This window comes from Lithobates pipiens, unplaced genomic scaffold, assembly GCF_037356315.1.
Source record: "Lithobates pipiens isolate NorthernLeopardFrog02 unplaced genomic scaffold, aLitPip1_a1.2 Scaffold_22, whole genome shotgun sequence".
In the NCBI taxonomy this organism is placed as follows: Eukaryota; Metazoa; Chordata; class Amphibia; order Anura; family Ranidae; genus Lithobates; species Lithobates pipiens.
Genome location: NW_027507784.1, coordinates 205,890,371 through 205,913,309, shown reverse-complemented (window position 1 = coordinate 205,913,309; position 22,939 = coordinate 205,890,371). Strand labels below are relative to the sequence as shown.

At 41.9% G+C, this 22,939-nt stretch overlaps 1 long non-coding RNA gene across 1 annotated transcript in view; it reads right to left on the bottom strand.

Annotated features, from left to right (window-relative positions):
- LOC143925476 (uncharacterized) overlaps positions 1–22,025 on the bottom strand; it is a 41,774-nt gene extending 19,749 nt beyond the window's left edge. The window contains exon 1 of the long non-coding RNA XR_013261995.1: positions 21,886–22,025. This is a non-coding gene — a long non-coding RNA (uncharacterized LOC143925476). The remainder of the gene's footprint in view (positions 1–21,885) is intronic.
- Between the last annotated feature and the right edge of the window lie 914 nt (positions 22,026–22,939).

The following is a 22,939-nucleotide window of genomic DNA, read 5'->3' as shown; positions in this document are numbered from 1 at the left end:
CTTTGTTTTGTTTTTCTTTCTATTTTTACTCAATGAGGTACAAGTGCTCAACAGAATTTTTCTATGAGATCTCTTGGTTGGGTTTAGCATATCAAACTTTGACTTATCTGAGTATTAACGGTTTATTGATGTTCCATTGTATGCTATTCTCTATGGCAACATTTGTACTGGTTGACCTTTTTATTGTACATGTTTCAATAACCCTCAATAAAAACGTTTGTAAACATAAAAAAGGGAAACTTATTCCACTTGAAGAGTTAGTACACACTGGATTTATGGTGAATGATAGATGGCGATATCTCCAACTGGTACATTTTATAGAAAGACTGCCTCAGCCAATTAGAGCTGAAAATGAATTCACGGGGTTAGAGCAACTCTGCAAGGCAGACAGAATTAAGGGCACAATATCAAGGCTATATGAGCTGTTGATATTGGCCAGCCAGAGGGAGATACCGCCATATATAAAAAAATGGGAACAGGAATTAGGGTCACAAAAAGATAAAGAGACAATAAACAAAATACTGAAAATAACACATAGCTCGGCAACAGACAATAGGACAGCCGAGATGAATTATAAACTCATCTCTCGGTGGTATAACACTCCAGATAAAATGGTTAAATATCAACAAGGAACAACGGCCGAGTGTTGGTGTGGATGTAAAGTTATAGGAACAATGACACACCTATGGTGGGGATGTGCAAAAATTAAGACATACTGGGATGAGATCCTTCAAAGGATAAAGGAAATAACTCAAATAACCATAAAACCGGATCCCTGGATAGTGCTTTTTCATGGGACTGAAGGGGGGGTTAAACAATACCAAGATACAATTATTCCACATCTCCTAAACGCCACGAAAAAATTAATCCCCAGGAAGTGGTATGAGGCCGAATGCCCAACGATATGGGAATAGGTAGATGCGGTAGAGGGAATATTTAACTGCAAAAGTTTATGCATGAACGATGAAGATGAAAGAGCAGCATTCGAAAAAAAATGGAAAGGATGGAAAGAGTTTAAACAGGAATGGAGTTATGCAGCACAGCTGAGACCAAAAAGATAGTCATAAGAGGAAGATATTTAGAAGAGGAACACTACTGACATGGGGGGTTTTGGGGTGGGGGAGTAGGGAAGAGGTTAAAATAATTAAAACATGAAGTGAGATGAAACAAGTCATACGTTTAATGATAAAGAAATAAAGTTATATACGAAATTTATTTTTATAAAAAAAAAAAAAAAAAAAGTGGGAGTAAATAAAGTATAGCTACAATGATGTGAAAATAAATAAGAGACAGCGATGAACGTAAAGTTGATTCTAGTCTCGCTTGATGATTCGCTGATGTGGCTAAAAAAAAAAAAAAAAGAAGTAACAGGTGTGAAAAAAAATGGGCTTTGGGTGTTGGTGGTGCCTTTACACCATAACTCTTGAAAAAAAATCTGTTTGTTTTTGTATGTTTTGTTAAGAAAAATAATGTCCAACAATAACGTTAAAAGAGAAGTTTCAAAGTAAGTTTACAAAAGGAATCTGGAAATTGCTTTGTTCTCTTATCTCGCCACCTTCTTCCTCCTATTCTACTCCTCGTATATACACGAGTTCACAACAGGAACATGTGAACAGACAATGGGGGTTATTTACGAAAGGCAAATCCCCTTTTCACTACAAGTGCACTGCAAGTGCACTTGGAAGTGCAGTCGCTGTAAATCTGAGGGGTAGATCTGTAATGAGGGGAAGCTCAGCTGATACAAATCAATGAAAAAAATGGCGTGGGTTCACCCCAGTCCATACCAGGCTCTTTGGGTCTGGTATGGATTTTAAGGGGAACTCCATGCCAAAAACTTAAAGAATGGTGTGGGGTCCCCCCAAAATCCATAACAGATCCTTACCAGAGCAAGCAGCCATGGGGGGACGATTGAGTGCCACCCCCCCTTCCTGAACAATACCAGGCGGCTTGCCCTCAACATGGGGAGGGGGATAAGGGCCTCATCCCCACAACCCTTGCCTGGTGGTTGTGGGGGTCTGCTGGTGAGGGCTTATCAGAATCTGGAAGCCCTCTTTAACAAGGGGGTCCCCAGATCCCGGCCCCCATCTCTATGTGAATGGGTATTGGGTACATTGTACTCCTATCCATTTGCCAAAAATGTGTCAAAAAAGTAAACACAACAGGAGACAGTTTTTGACAATTCCTTTATTTAAAAAAAAATCCATCCATCTTCAATCACGGCGACCATACCCAAAAAAAAAAAAAAAAAAAAGCCACTTCAATGGGAGGCTTCCCGCCAACTACTGTCTCTTGGTTTTGACAGCTGTTATATAGGCAAAATTGGGGCCACCCGGTGATGTAAATGGGTGACCCCATCCCCTCTGATGCCACGTGATGTCAGAAGGCAGGGCAGCCCAGTAGCTCAACTGCATACTGGGCAAGTTCTAGTCAGTGGTCTATTCTCACTACCCATCTAGTGGAAATCTCTCCATGTCTGTTTTCACCCCTAGATAATATTCCACTATATGATGCAGATGGGATGTGGAAGCTGACAGCCCTGGGTGTTGAGAACTAAAATATTATTTAAATGATTCACTTAGGCAGCCCCTATTTCCACTGCTCCTCCTTTGACCGCAAGTTTGCAGAGGCATTAGAAGCAGAGTCCTTGGGGAACTGCCTCCTCTCAGCCACGTACTACTCCAAAGGTTTCCGGGGACTGAAAGCCATCTACTTCAGTCCCGGAAGGATTTACCCCCTTAATGATCAGAGCACCTTTTACAATTTGTCACTGCCCTACTTTAACTGATAATTGTGCGGTCATGCAATGCTGTACTCAAAACAAAATTGCGTCCTTTTTTTCCCAACAAATAGAGCTTTCTTTTGGTGTTGGTGGTATTTGATCACCTTTGGGATTTTAATTTTATCGATATAAATGAAAAAAGCCTGCAAATTAAAAAAAAAAAAATAATCATATTTTCTGTTTTTTTGTTATAAAAAATCCAATAAACTTAATTTTAGTCATATATTTAGTCCAAAATGTAGTCAACCATATGTATTGGGTAAAAAAAATTTCAATAAGCGTATATTTATTGGTTTGCGCAAAAGTTATACCATCTACAAACTATGGTACATTTACTGGAATTTACGCAGCTTTTAGTTTATGACTGCCTATCTCATTTTTTGAGGTGTTAAAATGGCAGAGCAGTTCAAACCCCCCAAAATTACTCCTTTTTGGAAAGTAGACACCCCAAGGAATTTGCTGAGAGGCATGTTGAGCCCATTGAATATTTTATTTTTTGTCACAAGTGATCAAAAAATGACAAAAAAAATGACACAACGTTGTCACTGAAATAATATATTGCTCACACATGCCATGGGTATATGTGGAATTGTACCCCAAAATACATTCTGCTGGTTCTTCTGAGTACAGTGAGTACGGGGATACCACATGCTTTTAAGCAGTCTAGCCGCATACAGGATCAATCAACACCTTTAGGATTTCTAAGGGCGTAAATTTTTGATTTCACTCCTCACAACCTATAACAGTTTTGGAGGCCTTGAAATCCCAAGATAGCACAACCCCCCCAAATTACCCAATTAACCATTTTAGAAAGTAGACACCCCAAGCTATTTGCTGAGAGGCACGTTGAGTCTGTGGAATATTTTATATTTTGCCACAAGTTTTGGGAAAATTACAATTTATTTTTTTACACAAAGTTGTCACTAAATTATATCTTGCTCAAACATGCCATGGGTATATGTGGAATTTCACCCCAAAATACATTTTGCTTATTTTCCTGAGTACAGGTATACCACATGTGTGAGACTTTTTTGGCAGTCTAGCAGCTTACAGCACTCCAAAATGGTATATGTGGAATTTCACCCCAAAATACATTCTGCTGATTTTCCTGAGTCCAGGTATACCACATGTGTGAGACTTTTTTGGCAGTCTAGCAGCTTACAGCACCCCAAAATCCAATCACCGTCTTCGGGATTTCTAAGAACGTAAATATTTGATTTAGCTTCTCACTACCTATCACAGTTTCAGAGGCACAGCACAACCCCCCCCCCGGACACAATTTTGGGAAATAGACAGCCCAAGCTATTTGCTTAGTGGCATGTTGAGTATTTTGCAGATCTCAACTTTTTTTCACAAGTAAGGATGAGCCGAACACCCCCCTGTTCGGTTCGCACCAGAATCTGCGAACCGACCTAAACTTTGTGTGAACTTTAGAACCCTATTAAAGTCTATGGGACTCGAACGTTCAAAATCTAAAGTGCTAATTTTAAAGGCTAATATGCAAGTTACTGTCCTAAAAAGGTTTTGGGGACCTGGATCAATGCAAAAAAAAGTTTTAAAAACTGCAGTTTTTTCAGAAGTGATTTTAATACTGATTAAAGTGAAACAATAAAAGTGTAATACTTTAAATTTCGTACCTGGGGGTGTCTATAGTATGCCTGTGAAGGGGCGCATGTTTCCCGTGCTTAGAACTGTCCCTGCACAAAGTGTAATTTCTGCAGAAAAAAAATTCATTTAAAATCACTTGCAGCTATAATGAATTGTCGGCTCCCATAATACAGAGAACACTCATTGATTCATTGATAAAAAAAAAAAAAAAAAAGCGTGGGGTTCCCCCAAATTCAATTACCAGGCCCTTCAGGTCTGGTATGGATATTAAGGGGAACCCCGCATCAAATGTAAAAAAAAATTGACGTGCAGCAGAATGTATTTTGGGGTGTAATTTCACATATTCCCATGACATGTGGGAGCAGTATATCATTTAGTAACAACTTTGTGTAAAGAACAATTCAATTTTTCCGAAACAAAAAAAAAAAAAAAAAAGTATTCCATGGACTCAACATGCCTCTCAACAAATAGCTTGGGGTGTCTACACTCCAAAAAGGGATCATTGGGGGGGGGGGGTTAACTGTCCTGGCATCTTATCAGATTAGAAGCTTATGGCACACATCACCCACTCTTCTAACCACTTGAACCACCAAGTCCTTTCTGACATTTTTGTTCACATAAAAAAATGTGAGAAAATTACTTTGAACCCCCAACCATTATATATATATTTTTTTTAAAGCAGAGGCCCTATAGATTAAAATGGTGGGTGTTGCAATTTATTTTTTCACAAAGTATTTGCGATTTTTCAAACACAATTTTTTGGGGAAAAAAAACATTTGTTTGAATTTTAATCACAAAACACCCTATACTGCCCAAATGTTTGGTGAAAAATAAAAGCTGAGTACATGGATACCAAACGCAACATGTTTTAAAATGGCACACACGCGTGCAGCGTGGCAAACTATATACAACTTATATACAATATAACTTTAAAAGCCATTACAGGTTACCACTTATGATTTACAGAGGAGATCTACAGCTAGAATTACTTCTCTCAATCTGAAATTTGCAGTGATACCTCACATGCATGGTGCATTTGCTGTTTACATATGACACAAGACCGAAACTTGCATTCTCATTTGCGCTCTCGCACAGGGGGACAAGGATGCTTTCATTTTTTTTATTCATTTTGATTTTTATTTGATTTTTACTCTGTTCCTTTCATTTATTTAATTTTTTTTTATAATTTTTATTGTTATCACAGGGAATGTAAATATCCCCTATGATAGCAATATGTAGTGACAGGTACTCTATTTTGAAAAATGTGGGTTCTATTAGACTCTAGATCTCTCCTCAGCCCTTAAATCATCTGACCTCACCAAGATTGGTGTGATAAAATGCTTTCCCAATTTCCCAATGGCGCTGTTTATATCCGGTGAAACCGAAGTCATGAAATGCTCGTAGCTTCCGGTTTCTTAGGCCATAGGAATAATTGCCGCTGTTCTTGCTGTGTCTCTGCTCAGCCCTATGGTCAGCTGGCGCAACCACCAGTGGCATTCTCGGGTTTCCTGGTGGGACAGAAAAGCCCAGGAAAACCATGGAAGACTATGGGAGGGGGGATGTTCCCTCCCACTGCTTGAAAAAGCAGTCTAGCTGGCTAATTAGCTATGATTGCTTTTACATGAAAGGGAAAGCCAGCTGAAAAAAATGATACCGAGATGATAGGCATCATTCTGGTATAACCACTCAAAGTCCAGCAACATACCAGTACATTGCTGGTCATTGTTGGGTATGTATTGTAATGTTCTTTTTTTCATGCAGCCCTTGGGTTAAATGAAAAAAGAGATTCCTCCATTCACATTGATCGATCAGTGGTATTCCCACCATTAGAACACTGCCCTGCATCCACCCATCCCCTAATGATGGGCATACATGCACTATTCTTTTTTTTTTGTTCAGCCCATCAATCGATGTGGATGAAGAAATCTCTGCCAGATAAAGTAAATAAAACTATATGCTGATGCACAGGGGCAATTCACCCCTAATGTTCACCCCTGCCCCTGTGCTTCGGCATATATGCTCCCTTGTAAAATGTGATGATAAAATCACCACCTACAGCCCTGAAGTTGCTGATTTACATATCGTGAGCGCAAACCCTGTTGCTGTCAAAATAAATAAATGAGCGTTGCAGCTGAATGGCGTACCTGCAAAGCAAACAATGGTAACCATATATCACAGTAGCAATGAAACATTAACTCAATAATTAAAATAAACATTTTTATTGCAATCTGTGCCAAAAAAAGTAAAAAATATATGCCAAAGCATAGGGGCAATCCACCCCTAATGTCCACCCCTGTCCCCATTCTTCGGCATATATGCTCTTTTTTTTTAACTGTGATGGTGAAATCACCTCCTGCAGTGTCAGAGTCACAGATTTACGTATCATGAGAGCAAACCCTGTTGCTGTCAAAATAAATAAACCCGTGCTGCAGCTGAATGGCGTATCTGCAAAGAAAATAATGGTTAACAATAAAAAAGTAACATTATAGTATAACAGTAAGACCTGCAAAGCAAACACAATAAAACAAAGTAAAAATAAAAAATTACAGTTAAGCATAAAATACAGTAAAACAGAGCAGACCAATAGAGAGAGAACAATAGAGAGAGAGCAGTAAAACAACTATTTTTGGCTTTTTTATATTTATTGTTTTGTTTGTTTCTTATTGTAACTATAAATGTTCCAGCATAGGGTCTCTCAAAATACAATGGTCATCTAACAACTTTCGAGACCCTGTGTAAGTTTGCTCTAGGACTGTGCCATGCTGTACCCTATGCTAATACTCAACTAGTATATGGTAGAGATGGAAACAGTCACCGATGCAGAGACCAGGGCAGTCAAGACAGGAGGGACAATAATAGCATGTGTCACACCTATATCCACATTTTCTACAGACATGACATCTTCTTTGGAGTGATCTTATGGTAAGGGTACCAGGGAGGACATCCAGGAAAATGCTTCTCATGCAGCCAACTCACTGCTTTTATTAAATGAATAAATACAGCGCTCAAACATATACATACATTATGAATGGAAAACATAAAATAATAAAGTCCATAAAATAACTGAAAAATGCTTCAAATCCACTGTGTAGAAAGTGCAAAAATGTTTCAGAAATGTTCGGGCATACCGCTTTTCAATCTGGGGGGTCACTACAGACTTATGATGATATCCAGAGATGGCGGTTCAGTATTGGAACTTGATGACAGAACCTTCCTTAAGATGGTCACAAACTTCTTTTAAGATGATTTCTCAGCCATATAAACCAGTCTCCAAAAATGAAAGAGATGAACTGATAGTGAAGTACAGCTAAGAACAGGCTTTATTGTGCATGGGAATGCATACTTACAAATGTAAGTTAAAAACAGGCATAAAATGGAGGTGACAATACAGCAAATGCTTTTCCTGGAGTTCTTTCCACCAGACCGGAAGTGACATCAGTAATCCGGAAGTTGCGTCAATGCACTTCACCCTCCCACAGGGCGTCATCAAAGGACACACTGAATTTGCATTGGGAAGTTGGGCTACAGCACCGTCTGGAAAACGATAGGTTTTGATGATCTCTTCCTAGAATTCCAGGAAGGATCCAATTCATCCTGACGTTGTGTAAAGCGTTCAGCAAAGCCAATTGAAATAAGCATACAGACACTTTTTTTATACCAGTGTCTGGCCTTATGGGCAATTAAATATGGCACCATCATCTGGACATTGAAGTCCGCCCCTCCCATGTTAAGGTTGTATGGGGCTTCTCAACAACACCAGTCATTGTTGGAATTTGGACTGTCAAATCTGCGTGAATGGAAGACAGAATGAAAACATTCTGTGTGTCCCTCCACTTCACTGAAAGCAATTTATTACACTTCAAGCAGGCTCTCTCCCCCCATCTAAATCGGGAAGCTACGAGCCGTTGGAGGAGCACAGGCGATTAGATTGCACAGTGCCTAGTGCGCCAAGTTCAGACTCAAAAAGGTAACTAAAAAGTAGCACACTTGTGTAATAATTGTCCACGTAGAAGTGGTACCCCTTTCCGAATAAGAGTGATACCAAGTCCCAAACAATCTTACCGCTGTTCCCAATGTAGTCTGGGGGGCTCCACGTGACTATCTTTTTCCCAAGTAAACCAGAAAACAAATAGAAAATAGAAAACTGTGGCCCTGTCACAAAGCTTATACATCTTGACTCCATATCTGGCACTGTCACGTACCTGATTGTAGAGCCCAGTGTGCAGGGAAAGGCCTCTCTTACACCTCTGACTTGAGAACCACTGATAGAGCAGACAGGGAGCTCAGCAGTGCAGAGTGGCACAAGTATAAATACAGAAAAAATCAGCGCAGTACATACAACCCCTTTACGAAAAGCTGCTGAACACCAAGGATCAATTACCAAATCCCAAAATACAATATATCAAACAGATGGTACAGCGCTCTAACTAAAATAAAATGATTACTAACATATTAAAATTAATAAAAAGTCCAAAGATAGCTTTTGAGTCAAAAAGTCCACGTGAGGAATCTTCAGTGGTATACAGTCAGTTCATGCATAAAGTGACTTAGTGCCAAGGGGGGGGGGGGACCACCACCAATGGTAAAATTGGCTGCTCACCTCATCGTATGGACCCTTTTAAACAAGTGCCTGGAAGGATTGCTGATTTAGGGGATGGTCAGAACTTCAGATGAGGTTGTGGAGAGACTCTCAGCAAGGAAGATGACTGGAACAGCAAACAGGCTGGAGACAGGATCAGACTGGAAGCACGACTCAGCAGTCAGCGAGGAGGAGTTCTGTAGATCATAACACAGACAGGTACAGGCAAGTGGGGTCATACACTAGCGGACAGATCAGGAAGAAGTAGCTGGCGCAGAGTCAAGATACTGGCCGAGACGGTACCAGGCGGGCAGCAAGGTAACCAAGGGAGAGACAGGAGCAAAGTCAGGACAAGCCGGGATCAGAGGCAGGAGTTGTCAGGAACAAGCCAAAAGTCTATTGGGACAGGTTTTCAGGATCAACGGGTAACAGAGGTCACATGGAACGCTGTACACCAGATAGCAATGAACTTGGGCATCAGTCTCCTTTAAATAGCACATCTGGCACCAAGAACAGTCACAACGTAAGCACACCATCATTTGTGCATCTGCGCATGTGCATTCACCGTGCAGCTCTTATTATTGGGAACCCATGCATAGATGTTCTTCTGCTGTCGACATTTTGATTACTGGCTTGCCCTTCCTGACAGTCACGCTTGCTAGGGAGAAACAGACTGAAAGCAATGCGGCCGGAAAACGTAATCATGGACTCATTAATACAGACAACTGGTCTGAGAATAAACAAGGCTGCAAACTGTTGGTTGAAGTGGTTTACGAGGGGCTGAATTTTGTGGAGCCGATCGTATTCAGGGTCACCCCGAGGATGACAGAGTTCATTGAAATGCGTGAACCGCAAGATTTGCTCATATCTAGTCATGGTCATGGAAGCAGATAACACAGGCATATGGTGAATTGGGTCAGTGGACCTATCTCACCGCAACTTACTCTTTTTAGTTGGGTCAGTGGACCAATATGACCGCAACTCACTCTTTTAAGAGGAGGGATAGGCCAAGGAAGGTCTTAAATTTCGGAACCATTATAGGTTGCCAGATAAATTCTCTGGCAGGGATCAAATTTTGATTTGCTGTAATAAACTGACCAGCATATAAATTGCTTTGGTCTACAATAGATCTGTACAGATCTTCCATGAAAAACAGCTCGTAAAAGTCAAGGGTAGTAAGGTCTATTGTTTCCGCCTGAATTCCGGGTTGGCCAGTGAATGGGGGAATTATGGGCACTGCAGAAGTGGTGGTCTGTCAATCAGGATTTGCAAATGCAGCTGGAAGGGCACTATGGGCTCCACGGGTTTGTTGAATTCTTGGTGGCTGCGGGGCACTATTTGTGCTAGCCACTGCACCAGCTTGTTGCACTGTAGACAGTTACTCAGCAAATTACAAAGGCTGTTGGTGCTGGTACAAAACTTCAGCAGATAATAAAAAGCATATAGCTATGTAACTGTATTATATTAAAATTAAAAACGGTATCACCATGATGTCTGGATGAGAAAGGGTTAAATGTTTTCAGGATACTTAATGCACACATAATGAACCTACACATACTAAATGTAAAAAAATATATAATAAATGTATTGAAATACAAAATCAATGAAAAAATAATAATGCATATGAAAAAAAAAAATGAAAATGAAAATTTAAATAAAATTAATTATAAAAATGAAAATAAATGTGAAAAGATAATAATAATAAAACCATATGTGTATATCCACATGTCCGGAAGAACAACATCTCCACGACACGTGTAAAAAAAACACACACACACACACACACACACACATATATACGTTCACAAGCAATGCTCCCATGGCACATAGGTATGAAGAGTAAAAAACAAGAAAATGCATATATGAGCAAAAAACACACATATGAGTGAAAAAAGGGAGTCAGTCACAAAGAGATTAACCACTAGGCGTCTGCTCTATAGCCGAAAGACGGCTGCAGAGCGGATGCCAATTGCCGGGAGGCCGTCCCTGGACGGCCTCCTGTTTACTTCCGCAATGCACGCTCCCGTGAGCGCGCATCGGGGAACTTCTGTGCTGGCCTTGTCCCCCGGACACAGCCAGTCACAGATCTCTGTAAACGCCCAATCGCAGCGGCCATTTACAGTGCGATCAGCGTGCCCAATGAGAGATGATCTCATATGTAAAAATATGAGATCATCTCTCATCGCCGGCTCTCCCTCCTCACACAGACAGCGTGTGAGTAGGGAGAGATTAGCGGCTGCAGCGGCTGTAAGTAATGTCCCCAATGTGTCATCTGTCCCCAGTGTGCCATCTGTCCCCAGTGTGCCACCTGTCAGTGCCATCTGTCCCCAGTGTGCCACCTGTCAGTGCCATTTGCCCCAGTGCCACCTGTTAGTGCCATTTGCCCCAATGCTACCTGTCAGTGCCATCTGTCCCCAGTGCCACCTGTCAGTGCCATCTATCCCCAGTGCCATGTATAAGTGCCATCTGTCATCAGTGCCACATCAGTGCCACGTGTCATCGGTGCCACATAGTGCCAGCTGTCATCAGTGCCATATCACTGTCACGTGTCAGTGCCACAAATTAGTGCCATCTGTCATCAGTGCCACCTGCCAGTGTCATGTGCCATCTGTTATCAGTGTCACGTGTCATCAATGCCACGTATCAGTGCCATCTGTCATCAGTGTCACGTGTCAGTGCCACATATTAGTGCCATCTGTCATCAGTGCCACGTATTAGTGCCATCTGTCATTAGTGCCATCTGTCAGTGCCAAGTATTAATGCCACATGTCATCAGTGCCACATATTAGTGCCATCTGTCATCAGTGTCAGGTGTCATCAGTGCCACGTATTAGTGGTATCTGTCATCAGTGACACATCAGTGTCACGTGTCATTGTCCTGGTGCTACAGGACCTTCAAAAGTGTAATAGGTAGTCAACAAGTTAGATGTGTAATTTATGCTCCTAGAACATGTGATGGTGCTCCCTGCATTTTGGGCTTCTCTAAGTGGCTAAGTCCCACACATGTGGTATTGTAATACTCAGGAGTAGCAGAATTTCTTTTGGGGCATTATCTGTGGGATACACATGCCATGTGAGAGAAATAACCTATTACAATGACAATTTTGTGAAAAAAATCTTAATTTTGCAAAGAATTGTGGGAAAAAATTACAACACCAAAAAGCTCACCATGCCTCTAACTAAATACCTTGGAATGTCTACTTTCAAAAAGGGGTCATTTGGGGGGTATTTGTACTTTCCTGGCTTGTTCGGGTCACAAGAAATGAGATAGGCCACCAGTACATCAGATGTGATCAATTTTTTATGATTTGCACCATAGCTTGTAGACTCTCTAACTTTCACAAAGACCAAATAATATCCACTAATTTGGGTTATTTTTACCAAAGATATGTAGCCGTATAAATTGTGGCCAAAATTCATGAAAAAAAATAATAATTTGCAAAATGTTATCACAGAAACAAAGAAAAATTAGTTTTTTTCAAAAAATTTCGGTCTTTTTTCATTTATAGTGCAAAAAATAAAAAACCCAGAGGTGATCAAATACCACCAAAAGAAAGCTCTATTTGTGGGGAAAAAAAGACAAAAAATGTATTTGGGTACAGTGTTACATGACTGAGTAATTGACATTCAAAGTGTGAGAGCACTGAAAGCTGAAAATTGGTCTGATCACGAGGGGTGTTTAAGTGCCCAGTTGTCAAGTGGTTAATAGGATTATATTGAAAAACAAAGCACATAACAATATGTTGGCATTTACAGTTAGAAAGAGTTAATGCAACAAATGTAATACATTCCAAAAAAATAATTAATCAATATATTTGTATATGAAGATATAAGGATATAATACTTAGTCCCCACATATAAAGGGTCATTGCAACAATGCGTGTGGGTCACCCAATGTATATGGTACTGTTCTTTGCATTATTAAATATAAACATAAATGTAAACATTATAAATGTACCGTATTTATCGGCATATAACACGCACCTTTTCCCCTTAAAATCAGGGGGAAATCGCAAGTGCGCGTTATACGCCGATCCCCCGCCATTGTAAGCCTCTGCCGCCTTCGACCGTTCTCGACAGCTTTCAGCTGTTCTCAGCAGCTTTCATCCTTCTTCCGCCCCCCTCGACGGCTTTCTGCCGCCTTCGGCTGTTCTCGGCAGCTTTCGGCCGTTCTTGGTGCCCGAAAGCTGCCGAGAATGGCCAAAGGTGGCCGAAAGCTGCCTAGAACAGCTAAAAGCCGCCGACAACTACCGAGCGGCACCGAGATACACAGGACATCCGGCTCTGTATCTTGGCAGCAACATTTTTAAAAAGGAAAATCTGCAAAAAAAACTGACAAGGCTGCAAATGATGGGCAAGGTTGCAAATGACACTGACAAGGGTGCAACGATGGACAAGGCTGCATGACAAAGCTGCATATGACACTGACAAGGCTGCAAATGATGGACAAGGCTGCATGACAAGGCTGCAAATGATGGAAAAGGCTGTATGACAAGGCTGCAAATGACACTGACAAGGGTGCAATGATGGACAAGGCCACAGAAGGACACTTATAAGGCTGCATTGATGGGCATTTAAATGTAAGTTTTTTTTCCTTAAACTTCCCTCCTAAAAGTTTTTCCTTAAAATTCCCTCCTAAACTTGGGTTGTGTGTTATACGCCGGTGCGTGTTATACGTCAATAAATATGGTATATGAAAAATATATATAAAAAAAGAGAGAATCATTTTATATTATATTAAGAACTGAGAATTAAAGATAATACTAAAAGTAAGTCATGAAAATAATATTAATTTATATTTAGACAAGTCAAAACATGAAACTGCTCAATGTAACGAGGGTCATGTAAGAAAAGGTCACATGAGACTGTGGATTTTGAGTTCCTCATTGAGGCCCCCAGGCATGAGAGAACCCAAGGGATAGATCCAAAAATTTTCCCTCCTGCAAAGGAGGGAAAACCTCTCGCTCGCAGTCAGAGTACCTTTAGGGATGCTCTCAATTGCCAAAACCTCAAGGCATCAAAAGTCTGTATGTCTGTGTACCTGGAGGAAACGGTGTGGAACGTTATGTTTGTCAAAACCTTTTTTAATATACCTACGGTTTTTGCCTATTCTCGTACGAAGGGTATGCATAGTACGAACAATGTACAGTAGATTGCATGGGCATCGTAGAACATAAACAACAAATTCTGTTGAACATGTAATAAATTGCCTGATCTGGAAGGAGGTACCTTTATCTGTAAAAACAGTAAAGGTGACAAGCATTAATCGCGTTTTAAAATTTTATAATGTTTCTGGATAATTTTTGAAATGGTCCTGTATTTTGTATTAAATGTAAACAAGAATCTAGCCATATTTTCTATTTCCTTGTTATGATTATCTTTATTTTTATTTTTTGGTGGCATGCTTATGTGGGAAAGGAAAGTGCCTTGGACTAAGTCTCTGGGGTAACCCTTCCCTACAAACCTTTTTTGCATATAATCACCTTGTGAGTTGTAGTCTTCCACTCTTGTGCAGTTTCTCCTTCATCTATGAAATTGCTCATTGGAGATGTTATTCTTCCAAGTTGGGTGGTGGCAACTATCGTAGTGAAAATATGAGTTGCCACTGGTAGATTTAGTATGATTACGGTAATGATGTTATGCTGGTCGTGGGATAGGACCAGATCCAAAAACACCAACTCCATGGAGTATAACATATGTGTGAAAGATAGTTCCAGTGTGTTGGTATTACAATCGGTAACAAAGGAGGAGAACACATCTGAGTCATCACTCCAAATGAGCAGGACATCATCAATATACTATCCATAGCAGACAATATGCTCAGAGAAGGGGTTGTTGGCCCAGATATGCTTCTCCTCCCAATACACCATGGCAAGGTTGGCATAAACCGGGGCAAAATTTACTGTCATGGCTGTCCCCTTACGTTGGAGGTAGAATTGATCCAAGAAAGTAAAATAATTATGCTCTAAATAGAAATCTATACAATTTAAAATAAACTCAGATTGTGTAGAGTTCATCTCTCCATTCTTGGTGAGGAAGTATTGCACGGCAGCAAGTCCAACATCATGGGGTATAGTTGTATATAATGAGGCAATGTCTAAAGATGCCCATAAATAACCCTCTTGCCAAAAGTACTCTTTTAAAACTTCAATGACATGACTAGAATCCCTGATGTAAGATGAAATTTGACAACTCAAAGGCTGCAGCAAAACATCTAAATATACTGATAGGCCACTGGTGAAGCTATTCGTACAGGCTACAATTGGTCTACCCGGAGGATTCACTAGGGTTTTGTGCACCTTGGGAAGGTGATAAAAATAGGGGATGCTACATACTGCAGGTAACAAAAAATGTTTCTTTCTTATTTAGTATCCCCTCTTTCCAGGTGGCTTCAACTAACTTCACAAATTCCGACTGATAATAAGGAAGAGGATCAGAGAGAAGTTTCAAATAGGTATTATTGTCGGCCAAGAACAGATGGGCCTCCCTGAGGTAGTCTGATTTATTTTGCACCACTAAACTACTACCTTTGTCAGACTGTTTGACAATAATGTCTTTGTTTTGGGTGAGATCTTTAAGGGCTAGACGTTCGGGTGCACTTAGGTTTGCATAACTCTGTCTACCAGAGGTATCACACAAATTCACAAAGTCCCTATACACTGATAAAAAGTCTCTATATGTGCACCTTTGGATTGTGTGGGATTAACTGTAGATGGAGGATTGAACATAATGTGTCTAACCTCAGGATCCAAAAAAGGTTCCTGTGTTTGACTCACCATATTACCCTCCATACACAGATCTTCCAGAATGTGCAGAATATCATCCTGGGGTTGGATAGGGGTTAGATCATTAATACCCTCTGATGGTAAATTACCACTTACAGAGGAAGTAAAGGCTAAAAAATAAATAAAATAAAAACACACCCTGTCAGACAAAGGTATAATGAGCTAGTATGCATAGCATACTAGCTCATTATGAATAACTTACCTGAGAATGAAGCCCCCGAAGCGGTCCTCCGTCTTCATGTCCGCCGCTGTCATGGATCCCGGAGTGACTTCCGGGGTCTCGCTGCTCCGGCACTGTGATTGGCCAGAGCAGCAATGACGTCACTCCCGCGCATGCGCACGGGAGCCGACACTCGCGGCATATCGCCGCGATCTGTGGCCTGCCCAGTGCGCCTGCGTGCTGCTGTCTACGGTGCATGCGCCGTAGACAGCGGTGGCTGTCTTCGGGTAAATATCTCCTAAACCGTATAGGTTTAGGAGATAATTCTTGGACCTACAGGTAAGCCTTAATCTAGGCTTACCTGTAGGTCAAAGTTGGTTGTAAGGGTTTTCATTCCTAGCATAATGTCGTTTCAATGTGAGAGAAAGATACATTTATTAAGATCTTTGAACAGACCAAATTTATTAGGCCCTGTGGAGGGAGAAAAAGTGAGACCTTTTTTTCAAGAAAAAAAGTTCAACCGGTCTAAGGATGTGTGATGACAGATTATATATCTTAATAGTACTGTCTTCTAGTGGGAGTCCATCCTCTCTTTTTTGTTTAATCGTGGATTTTCTTCCTCCTCGTCTACCTTGTCTAATTTTCTTTTTTCTTTTAAATGCAAGGCTTCCTTTGGAGACCGGAATAAAAAATTCCCATCAGCAAATGATATATCGTTGGTCTCATTAGTTACTGTAGATGGAAAAATAGCCACCCCATTGTTCCTAGGTCGAGCTCCCTCTTTGATGTAAACATCCAGATCCCTGGATAAAGGACTGTACTGTATATATTCGATGTGACTACAGCATGGTTCCAGTGGTGCTGTTGGATCCAAGAGTAGAAGATCAGTGCTCAAAGGTGAAGCAAAAGGAGATGTAATCTGAACAGATATGGGTTGTTGTGATTTGTCCAGAACTGAGACAGGACCAGATTCCTGTTCTACTGTCTGTGTTGGACTGGAATGCTAATCCTGTGTATGTTTTGGTTTATGTTTATTGTTTTTATGTTTATTTTTGTTCTTGTTATGTTTATTTCTATTCTTATTTTTAGCACTGATGGTTGTGTTAATCAAAGACTGAACTTGGTGGGTATTGGCATCATACCTATTGTATATTGTGTTACCAGGAGGAACTTGTGTGGAGCGTTTCCACTCAAAAACCTGCCCAGTTTTGTAATCTGTAGTACCACTTTCTAGTTTTTTTCATTTTTATGAAGCTTAGTTTTATCCTCATGTTTTTTGATATTATTGTCTTGAACTTGCTCCCATTTTAAAAAAAGGTAAGAAGGACTAAATGCCTCAGCCACTTTGGTCTTCTCGAGCACCTGTAATTCCATGGTCCTTAACTTCCTCTCTCTTTGTTGAACCAATGTCTTGATCCACTTTAGGGATGAGCCGAACACCCCCCGGTTCGGTTCGCACCAGAACTTGTGAACGACCCCCGCGTTCGGTACGAACGTTAGAACCCCATTGAAGTCTATGGGACTCGAACGTTCGAATTGGAAAGTGCTAATTTTAATGGCTAATATGCAAGATAGTGTCCTAAAAAGGGTTTGGGGACCTGCCTCCTGCCTCAGGGGACATGGGTCACTGCAAAAAAAAGTTTTAAAAACTGCCGTTTTGGCGGGAGCACTGATTTTAATGACGATTAAAGTGAAAAAAAAAAGTGAAATATTCCTTTAAATATGGTGCCTGGGGGGTGTCTGTAGTATGCCTGTGAAGTGCCACGTGTTTCCCGTGTTTAGAACAGTCCCTGCACAAAATGACATTAAACGGAAATAACACCATTTAAAACTGCTTGCGGTTTTAATGTTATATCTGGTTCCTGCAATATGGTTGAAAATCATTGAGAAACATGGCATGGGTAGCCCTCCCTGCCCATTACCAGCCTATTTGGGTCTTGTACGCATATTAAGGGGAACCCCGTACCCATATTAAAAAAAGGAAATGCGTGTGGCCCCCAGGCCCTATATACTCAGAACAGCAGTATACAGGCGGTGCAAACAAGACAGGGACTGTGTAGGTTTGTTGTGTTAAGTTGAATCTGTTTGTCATTTTCAACCGGTACATTTTTAAAGTGTAGCTCCAGTCAAAAAAACTATCTTTAAGCTTTTTGGAAAACATAGGGAAGGGTTATCACCCCTGTATAATTTGTTTTGTCGTCCATCTTTTTTTATCTCACTTGCTGCTGTCTCCTTGCGTTTGCAAGTAGGAGATGTTTGTAAGTTGGATGTTTGAAAGTAGGGGCCTGCCCAATATTATAGCGGTATGTACTGGGTACAGAGCACGCAGACAGCACGCACTATCTCCTAACACTACTGACTGCAAGCTCTATTATTAACCACTTGTTAGCCCAATGTTTGCATAAAGTGAAAGATGAAGTTATGCTGAGTAAATAGATATCAAACATGTCACTCTTCAAAATTGCACATGCCCGTGGAATGGCGCCAAACGTCGCTACTTAAAAAATCCCCATAGGCGACGCTTTAATTTTTTTTTTACTGGTTACATGTTTTGAGTTGCAGAGGAGGTCTAGGACTAGAATTATTGCTCTCGCTCTAACATTCCCGGCGATACCTCACATGTGTGGCACATGCGAGCACATGGGGACATGGGCGCTTTATTTTTTATTTTATTTTTTTATTGTTCATTTTACTTTATTTATTTTAGTTTGACATTTTTTTCCCCAAAAATATATTTTTGATCACTTTTATTCCTATTACAATAAATGTAAACATCCCTTGTAATAGGAATATGGGGTGACAGGTCCTCTTTACAGTGAAATCTGGGGGGTCAATATGACCCCACATCTCACCTCTAGGCTGGGAAGCCTGAAATAAAAAATAAAAAAAAGATTCTGGCTTTGATCGTACTGGCGAGTTGGTGAGGGGTGGGGGGCGTCTATGGCTGGTTATTTCAGGGTATCACCGAGTATGGCTGGGTATCTCTGAGTATGGCTGGGTATGGCAATTTATGGCAGGGTATTACAGAGTATTGGCGGGGTATTGGCGGGGTACTACAGAGTAATAGCAGGGTACTGCAGAGTATTGGGGGGTACTACAGAGTAATGGCAGGGTACTGCAGAGTATTGGGGGTACTGCAGAGTAATGGCGGGTACTGCAGAGTAATGGCGGGTACTGCAGAGTAATGGCGGGTACTGCAGAGTAATGGGGGTTACTGCAGAGTAATGGGGGGTACTGCAGAGTAATGGCAGGGTACTGCACTGCAGAGTAATGGCAGGGTACTGCAGAGTATTGGGGGTACTGCAGAGTAATGGCGGGTACTGCAGAGTAATGGCGGGCACTGCAGAGTATTGGGGGGTACTGCAGAGTAATGGGGGTACTGCAGAGTAATGGGGGGTACTGCAGAGTAATGGCAGGGTACTGCACTGCAGAGTAATGGCAGGGTACTGCACTGCAGAGTAATGGCGGGGTACTGCAGAGTAATGGCAGGGTACTGCAGAGTATGCACTGGTATTGCAGAGTATTGGCAGGGAATTGAGGGGTTAAATTCGGTGAGCAGCGATGTGGGCACTGCAGATGCAGCCCACATCGCTGCTGACACCGATCTCTTTCCCCTCCGCTGTACCGATCGGTACAGAGAGGGGAGGGAGGAACAGGCGTCATAACATGACGCCGGTTTGTTTCCAAGTGATCACTCCGTCATTTGACGGAGCAATCACGTGGTAAACGGCCGATATGAGCGGCCGTTTACCGTGATCCGTGATGCGACCCGGCGGTCACGGATGCTCTCGAGTGCGCACACCTCAGGGCACGCGAGAGCAGAATTCTGGGAGGCCGTTAATTAACGGCCTCTCAGAGTTAAACAACCCCCCTGAAGCCGTTAATCGGCAATGGGCAGTTGTTAAGTGGTTAAAGCTAGATCACTAGCTATATAGTTGAGGTGAATATAGTGGTGTATACTGCAGTCAGGGCACAGACAACAACCACTACACAGCAGCAAGATAGGAAATCAGCCAAAAACGATTGGTGTGTATTGTGTTGAAGGTACACAGAACACCCACTGCTTCAGATGCTAAGTAACACACTACACGAGGCCGCCTCAAAGGCGGCCTTATATAGTGTGGGGCGTGCACTACACAGCCTGAGCTATGATTGGCCACAGGCAGGATGCCTGTGGCCAATCATGGCTCTCCTCGCTGCCGGCGCTGCGATTGGCCAAGCATGCGGGGTCACAGTGCATGCTTGGCCAATCATGGGGCAGCAATGCACTGCGCCACCGCAGTGCATTGTGGTCCGCGCGCGCGTCACTCGAATTTTGACGCGAACGGCGCAAACGTTCAGAATTCGCCGAATGGCCAAACAGCCAATGTTCGAGACGAACGTACGTTCGACTCGAACACGAAGCTCATCCCTAATCCACTTCATAGCACAAAATTCATAAACCATGTGCCACTCTTTAATGAGGTCCTCGTCAAAAAAGCTACAATGCTTCTTTATACGAAGACCTCTGGGGGTAATCCCCAAATCAAGATATTTTTGTAAAAATGTGAGATCTCACCATTGTGCATTTTCATACAGTATGGCGTGCTGTAATTGGAGGAATGCTTTTCACATCTGGATCTCAAAATTGTCAGTATGGGGAGGCCTATTGTTATCTAGGGTTGGAAAACTATTGGTGGCAGTACCGTTACCACTTGAAATACCAAATAAATCGATCTGTGGCCATGATAAGAGAAAGGTTGAAAAAGTAGAGGGAGAAAGGAAGGGAGACACAAAAAAAATTATAATAACCAATAGATTTACAAGGACTGTTAATACTTAAAGCGGAGGTCCACCCTAAAGTGGACCTTCCGCTCATTGGAACCCTCCCCCCCCTCTGGCGCCACAATTGGCACCTTTCAGGGGGGAGGGGGTGCAGGTACCTGTACAGTACAGGTATCTGCACCCACTTCCGGCGTAGATTCTGCAGAAGGTACGCCCATTTCCGCAGAATCTACGCCCCTTTCCGAGGGTCCCCCGCTGCCTGCTGGGAAACACACGGATCCCAGAAACAGTGGGGACCATCCTTATTGCGCAGCGCGACTCGCGCATGCGCAGTAGGGAACCGGGAAATGAAGTCGATTCCCATACCCAAGATGGCGGCGGCAGCACCCGAGAGACGATCGAGAGATCGGCTTCGGGTGCCGACATCGCGGGCACGCTGGGCGGGTAAGTGGCGGGTAAGTGTCATTATTTTAAAAGTCAGCAGCTGCAGTATTTGTAGCTGCTGGCTTTAAAAAAAAATTAAAAAACGTCAGACTCCCGGCGGACTCCCGCTTTAAATTATGTGTGCATAAACAGATGATTAAGATAACACATTATAAACCGTTATAAACCATTATAAATCTTATTCTCTACAGATGTGAACATGCAAAGTTGCATGGAAAAGTCACACCTTTATATGTAGATCATATAGTAATTGTATGTGGGTTATGACTGACTATAGAATTGATCCTGGTGTAGCCAAACGACTGTTGGTAAGCTGCTGGAGAAAATCCAAAAAAGCAAGACAAATAACAAGTTCCTGAAATGCTAGAAACTGTCAGTCATATGTGGATATGTTAATAAAACTGATACCCAGTGCAGCTGCCAACCACTGGAGAAATGGGGAGCAGGAATCAAAAGACAAAAAAGCAGCGCTCTATGGGTATGGGTAGGAGCCAAAATGCGATAGATTATATATATATATATATATATATATATATATATATATATATATATATTATATATATATATGAACCATGGACTGGATTCAAACTTAGTTTATTGCACTGCAGACAGTTATCCAGCAAATGACAAAGGCTGTCGGTGCTGGTACAAAACTGCAGCAGATAATAAAAAGCATATAGCTATGTAACTGTATTATATTAAAATTTAAAACGGTAACACCATGATGTCTGGATTAGAAGGGGTTAAATGCTTTCAGGAGGCTCACCGTGGAGAGAGATCATTCCAAAGCTTGTGGGGAACAGTATTATCGTGATGGAGCCAAGCTGTTTAGGATGTAGTGTCTGCCACTGCTGGAGGATGGAGCCAGGGAAGCCGAGTGTAGCCACTGGAGCTGGGTGCACGAGATGACGTCATCGCTATTGCGAAAGCAGGAACCCTGGGTGTAGTGGTGGACCGGAAGCTGAAAAGGTTGCCGTAGCTTATATGTTTTGCGCGCATGCGCTTTATCAAAGCTACAGAGGGAAAGGCAACAGGAGATATCTATATAATTTTGGCTCCTACCCATGGAGCGCTGCCTTTTTGTCTTTTGATTCCTGCTCCCCATTTCTCCAGTGGTTGGCAGCTGCACTGGGTATCAGTTTTATCCACATATATCCACATATGACTGACAGTTTATAGCAATTTAGGAACTTGTTGTTCACCGCACCAGCTTGAACTGCACTTATGGGACTCGCCACGTCATCAAGTGATACTGCAGTGCTGGTTTATCTATGACCAGGATGTACTAGGCCACTGGTTCTTGCCAGTACACCAGAAGGTTGAGCGGCACTAGTACTGGCTCTCTGCCCTATACGAGGGTGCCGTTGCTCTCTACGGCTTTGTATACTGAGCCTGAATCTGACAGTGAGTCTTCCCCTTCGCTCACATCTGTCATGTTCAGAAATGTGTAGGCCTCTCCACCAGTGTACCTCTGTTTTGACATTTTGGCCACTAAATTGAATCTCTACAAAATAAATGAACTGTTGGTGCTAGCAGGGATCAGGCGTGACCCTGCTAATGCTGCAGTTGTTTGTGCTGTGTTTTGGAAGTGACAGTGATCTATTGATAGTGCACTCGGGCTGGGCTAGGCGGAGGGGGCTAAATGCAGGTGCTTACAGGTGTCTGGGCTAATCCTGTTAATGCTGAATTTTTTATCTGATAAGATCAAAGATATTGATCTGTTCAAATACTATACTTGTAAGGGAGGTGTATGGTGTGTGAATGTGTGTTAGTGCTATGGGCAATCAAAGAGTTAAAATCTGACGCCATCTGGGATTGAA